Raw genomic sequence first — 6,116 nt, forward strand, 5'->3', positions numbered from 1 at the left:
TTGGGGTGCCTTGGGAATCCCCAAACTTAGGCTCTTGCCACTCCTTATTCCATAGTCCATCGAATCCTTACCCAAAACTTGAAAACTTCACAACACAAAACTTAACAGAAAACTCGTAAGCCCCGTTAGTATAAGAAAATAAATCACCACTTCAAGGTACTGTAATGAACTCATTATTCATTTACATTGGTGTTAAAACTACTGTATTCCAACTTCTCTATGGTTTATAAACTATTTTACTAGCCATAGATTCATTAAAATAAGCAAACAACACACGAAAAACAGAATCTGTCAAAAACACAACAGTCTGTAGTAATCTGGATCAAACGTATACTTCTGGAACTCATAAAATTCTCAAATAAATTGCTGGACCTTAATAATTTATCTATTAATCATCTTCAAAACGAATTAACTAAATAGCACTCTCCAAATAAAAATGGCAGCAGTTCTCGTGAGCGCTAAAGTTTCTATTTTTTACAGCATGATCAACAAGACTTTACCCAAGTCTTCCCAAAGGTTCTACTTGGCACAAACACTAATTAAAACATAAAAACACATCTAAACAGAGGCTATATGAATTATTTATTACTAAACAGTAACAAAAAGTAAGGAACTAAAATAAAATTGGGTTGCCTCCCAACAAGCGCTATCATTTAATGCCCCTAGCTAGGCATGATAATTTCAATGATGCTCACATAAAAGATAAGAATTGAAACATAAAGAGAGCATCATGAAGAATATGACTAGCACATTTAAGTCTAACATACTTCCTATGCATAGGGATTTTGTGAGCAAACAACTTGTGGGAACAAGGATCAACTTGCATAGGAAGGTAAAACAAGCACAACTTCAAAATTTTAAGCACATAGAGAGGAAACTTGATATTATTGCAATTCCTACAAGCATAAGTTCCTCCATCATAATAATTTTCAGTAGAATCATGAATGAATTCAACAATATAACCAGCACCTAAAGCATTCTTTTCATGATCTACAAGCATAGAAATTTTATTACTCTCCACATAAGCAAAATTCTTCTCATTAATAGTAGTGGGAGCAAACTCAACAAAATAACTATCATGGGATTGAAAATTGAAATCAAGATGACAAGTTTCATTGTTATTATTATTCTTTGAAGCATACGTGTCATCACAATAATCATCATAGATAGGAGGCATGTTTTCATCATAATAAATTTGCTCATCAAAGCTTGGGGGACAAAAAATATCATCTTCATCAAACATAGCTTCCTCAAGCTTGTGGCTTTGCATATCATTAGCATCATGGATATTCAAGGAATTCATACTAACAACATTGCAATCATGCTCATCATTCAAAGATTTAGTGCTAAACATTTTATAGATTTCTTCTTCTAGCACTTGAGCACAATTATCCTTTCCATCATACGCACGAAAGATATTAAAAAGGTGAAGCGTATGAGACAAACTCAATTCCATTTTTTATAGTTTTCTTTTATAAACTAAACTAGTGATAAAACAAGAAACTAAAAGACTCGATTGCAAGATCTAAAGATATACCTTCAAGCGCTAACCTCCCCGGCAACGGCGCCAGAAAAGAGCTTGATGTCTACTACGCAACCTTCTTCTTGTAGACGTTGTTGGGCCTGCAAGTGCACATGTTTGTAGGACAGTAGCAAATTTCCCTCAAATGGATGACCTAAGGTTTATCAATCCGTAGGAGGTGTAGGATGAAGATGGTCTCTCTCGAGCAACCCTGCAACCAAATAACAAAGAGTCTCTTGTGTCCCCAACACACCCAATACAATGGTAAATTGTATAGGTGCACTAGTTCGGCGAAGAGATGGTGATACAAGTGCAAAATAGATAGTAGATATAGGTTTTTGTAAACTGAAAATATAAAAACAGCAAGGTAGCGAGTGGTAAAAGTGAGCGTAAACGGTATTGCAATGATAGGAAACAAGGCCTAGGGTTCATACTTTCACTAGTGCAAGTTCTCTCAACAATAATAACATAGATAGATCATATAACGAGCCCTCAACATGCAACAAAGAGTCACTCCGAAACCACTAATAGCGGAGAACAAACGTAGAGATTATGTTAGGGTACGAAACTACCTCAAAGTTATTCTTTCAAAACAATCCGTTGGGCTATTCCTATAAGTGTCACAAACAACCCTGGAGTTTTTACTAGAATAACACCTTAAGATACAAATCAACCAAAACCCTAATGTCACCTAGATACTCCATTGTCACCTCAAGTATCCGTGGGCATGATTATACGATATGCATCACACAATCTCAGATTTATCCAACCAACATAAAAGTACTTCAAATAGTGCCCCAAAGTTTCTACCGGAGAATCAAGAACGTGTGCCAACCCCTATGCATAGGTTCATGGGCGGAACCCACAAGTTGGTCACCAAAACATACATCAAGTGGCACCTGATATCCCATTGTCACCACAGATAAGCACGGCAAGACATACATCAAGTGTTCATAAAAGACTCAATCCGATAAGATAACTTCAAAGGGGAACTCAATTCATCACAAGAGAGTAGAGGGGGAGAAGAAACATAAGATCCAACTACAATAGCAAAGCTCGGGATACATCAAGATCGTGCCATAAATGGAACATGAGAGAGAACACGAGAGAGAGAGAGAGATCAAACACATAGCTACTGGTACATACCCTTAGCCCCGAGGGTGAACTACTCCCTCCTCGTCATGGATAGCGCCGGGATGATGAAGATGGCCACCGGAGATGGATCCCCCCTCCGGCAGGGTACTGGAAAGGGGTTCCGATTGGTTTTTCGTGGTTCTGGAGGCTTGCGGCGGCGGAACTCCCGATCTATCTTCTGTTTTGGAAGTTTTAGGGTACGACGGTATATATGGGTGAAAGGAGTACGTCGGTGGAGCTACGGGGGCCCCACGAGGCAGGGGGGCGCGCCCAGGGGGAGGGCGCGCCCCCCACCCTCGTGAGCACCTCTTGTATCTTCTGACGTGGGGTCCAAATCCATCAGGTGGGTTTCCTTCCAAAAATAACTTCTTCAGTTGATTTTGTTCCGTTTTGACTCCGTCTGATATTCCTTTTCCTCGAAACACTGAAATAGGCATAAAACAGCAAATCTGGGCTCGGTCTCCAATTAATAGGTTAGTCCCCAAAATAATATAAAAGTGGAAAATAAAGCCCAATATTGCCTAAAACAGTAGATAATATAGCATGGAGCAATCAAAAATTATAGATACGTTGGAGACGTATCAAACAACTGCCGAGTATTCCCTGGCTCCGTGTCATTCCCTTCTTAGGCCTCGTTGTCGTCCACCGCCCTGGTGCTCTCGGCGCGGCCTGGTCAACATGGTCAATGAACGACATCCATCGGAACTGGACTGTACGTGGAGAGGCTGACAGCTGGGTCCACGGCCGCACACAAGGAAATGCCTCCTTATTACGCGCAAAATAATGATTCCTCCACCTGACAGCTAGGACCCACAGGAAGGGCCTCTGTATTTCGCGAAAAAAACGTTCCCCCCGTTGACAGGTCGGACCCACCAGCTATATCCTCGCACGCAAGGAAGTGCCTCCTTATTACGCCCAAAAAAATGAATACCCCCTGCTAGCTGGGACCCACCATATTGTTGGGCTGACTTGTGGGCCTACTAAGTTGACAGGGACGGAGAGCTTTGTCAACTTAGTCAATACTCAAGTGACCGTATGATGTCCATCCAACGGCCATAGTGCTTCTTCAACCTCTGGTCTTCTTGCTCCAGCCGCCCAAAGCAGCGCCGGTCGTGCCGCCTGCTCCTGCCTCCCGTGGCCGACTGTGCTACCGCAGAGGCCTCACCGCCCCCATACTACTCCCACCACTGGCCAGGCCATCCCTCCACTCACCCACACCCCCTGTTATTCTGCGGCGACAGCAGCCTCACACCGCAACCGAACCAGTGAACGCTCGTACTCCTCTCCACGTGGGCATCCATTGCCGCGTCTTGCACGGCTCCGCGTCGTCATGTTGTTTTCCACAGATTTGAGGCTTTCCTAAAAAAAGGTTGACGCACAAGCACTGACTGTTGGATGTCCATCCAATGGCCGTCGTGCTTCTTCAATCTCTACTCTTCCTGCTCCAGCCTCCGGTGGGACAAGCGCCGGCGGGACTGCCTGCTCCCTCCTCCTCGCGGCCGGCTGTGCTGCCGCGCAGGCCTCACTGCCCGACCGTACTCCCATCGCTGGCCTGGCCATCCCTCTACTCACCCACACCTGTTGTTATTCTCCGGCGACGGCAGACGAACCAGTAAACCCTCGTACAGTCGTACTCCCCTCCGCGTGGGAAACAACTACCGAGTCTTCCCTGCCTCCGTGTCGTCCCCTTCCTAGGCCTCGCCGTCGTCCATCGCCCTGGTGCTCTCGGCGTGGCCTGGTCAACATGGTCAACGACCGACATGCATCTGAAGTGGACTTTACGTGGAGAGGCCGACAGTTGGGTCCACGGCCGCACGCAAGGAAATGCCTCCTTATTACGCGCGAAATAATGATTCCTCCACCTGACATCGGGGACCCACCGAAAGGGCCTCTGTATTTCACGAAAAAACGTTACCTCCGCTGACAACTCGGACCCATCAGCTATATCTTCGCACGCAAGGAAGTGCCTCCTTATTACACATAAAAAATGAATACTCCCCCTGTTAGCTGGGACCCAGTATAGTGGCAGGCTGACTTGTGGGACTACTAAGTTGACGGGGACGGAGGGCTTTGTCAACTTAGTCAATATGCATGATTCTAGCTCCAGTGACCGTACGATGTCCATCCAACGGCCGTAGTGCTTCTTCAGCCTTTGGTCTTCTTGCTCCAGCCGCCCAAACCAGCGCCGGTCGTGCCTCGTGCTCCTGCCTCCCGTGGCCGGCTGTGATGTGGCGGAGGCCTCACCGCCCCCTACTACTCCCACCGCTGGCCAGGCCATCCCTCTACTCACCCACACCCCCTGTTATTCTGCGGCGACGACAGCCTCACACCACAGCGAACCAGTGAACCCTCGTACTCCTCTACGCGTGGGCATCCACTGCCACGTCTTCCCCGGCTCCGCGTCGTCCCCTTTCTAGGCCTCGCCGTCGTCCACCACCCTGGTGCTCTCGGCGCGGCGTGGTCAACGTGGTCAAGGAACGGCTTCCATCGGACGTGGACTGTACATGGAGAGGCTGACAGCTAGGTCCACGATCGCAGCAAGGAAGTGCCTCCTTATTACGTACAAAATAATTATTCCTCCACCTGACAGCGGGACCCATCGGACGGGCCACCGTATTTCGCCCCCCTGACTACTGAGACCCACCAGCTACATCTTCGCAGGCAAGGAAGTGCCTGACAGTCGGGACCCACCTGGTCGAAGCGTACGTAGCGTTGTCATTCTGGTCGCGAACGTGTACGTACATACTGGTCGATGTAGAGGCGCGCACGTGTCGTAGTAGAGGCGCGCACGTAGCATGTACACGTACGTACAGCGGCCAGGGTGCAAGAAACAAAATACGGCCACGTATGTGTACATACGGGCGGGGTCTCGAACGCCTACTCGCGCATACGTACGGCCAGGACTCGTGTACATTGCTGGGTCGGAATGGAGCAACAACGTCGTCGTCGTGTTCATGGGGAAGCAATGGAATGTGTCGTGTTCATCGGGAGGGCTTGGACGGAACAGGCGATGGAAACGAGGCCTGGCGTACCGCGGAACGAAGGAAACGGCCTTGTGTTCGACCGGCCACGTTCGAGACGGGATCCTGTTCATCGAGAGGGGTCTGGCGTACCGCAAAACGGAGGAAACGGACCTCCTATAGTCGAAATGGGGGTCCTGTTGATCGGGAGGGGTGTGGCGTACCGCAAAACGGAGGAAACGGGCTTGTGTTGGAGCGCTACGGTCGAAACGGGGTCCTGTTCATCGGGAGGGGTGTGGCGTACCGCAAAACGGGACTCCACGGGATACTGTTCATCTCCACTGTCGACCTCCTCCAGCCTCCACGGGCTCCTGTTCATCTAGCCTCCACCGCATGCTACTCCACCGGCTACTGTTCAACCACCCCTCCACCGTCTACTGTTCATCCAGCCCTCCACACCACGGGGTCCTGTTCAACCACCCCTCCACCGTCTACTGTTC

This window comes from Triticum dicoccoides, chromosome 2A (assembly GCF_002162155.2).
Source record: "Triticum dicoccoides isolate Atlit2015 ecotype Zavitan chromosome 2A, WEW_v2.0, whole genome shotgun sequence".
Taxonomy (NCBI): Eukaryota; Viridiplantae; Streptophyta; class Magnoliopsida; order Poales; family Poaceae; genus Triticum; species Triticum dicoccoides.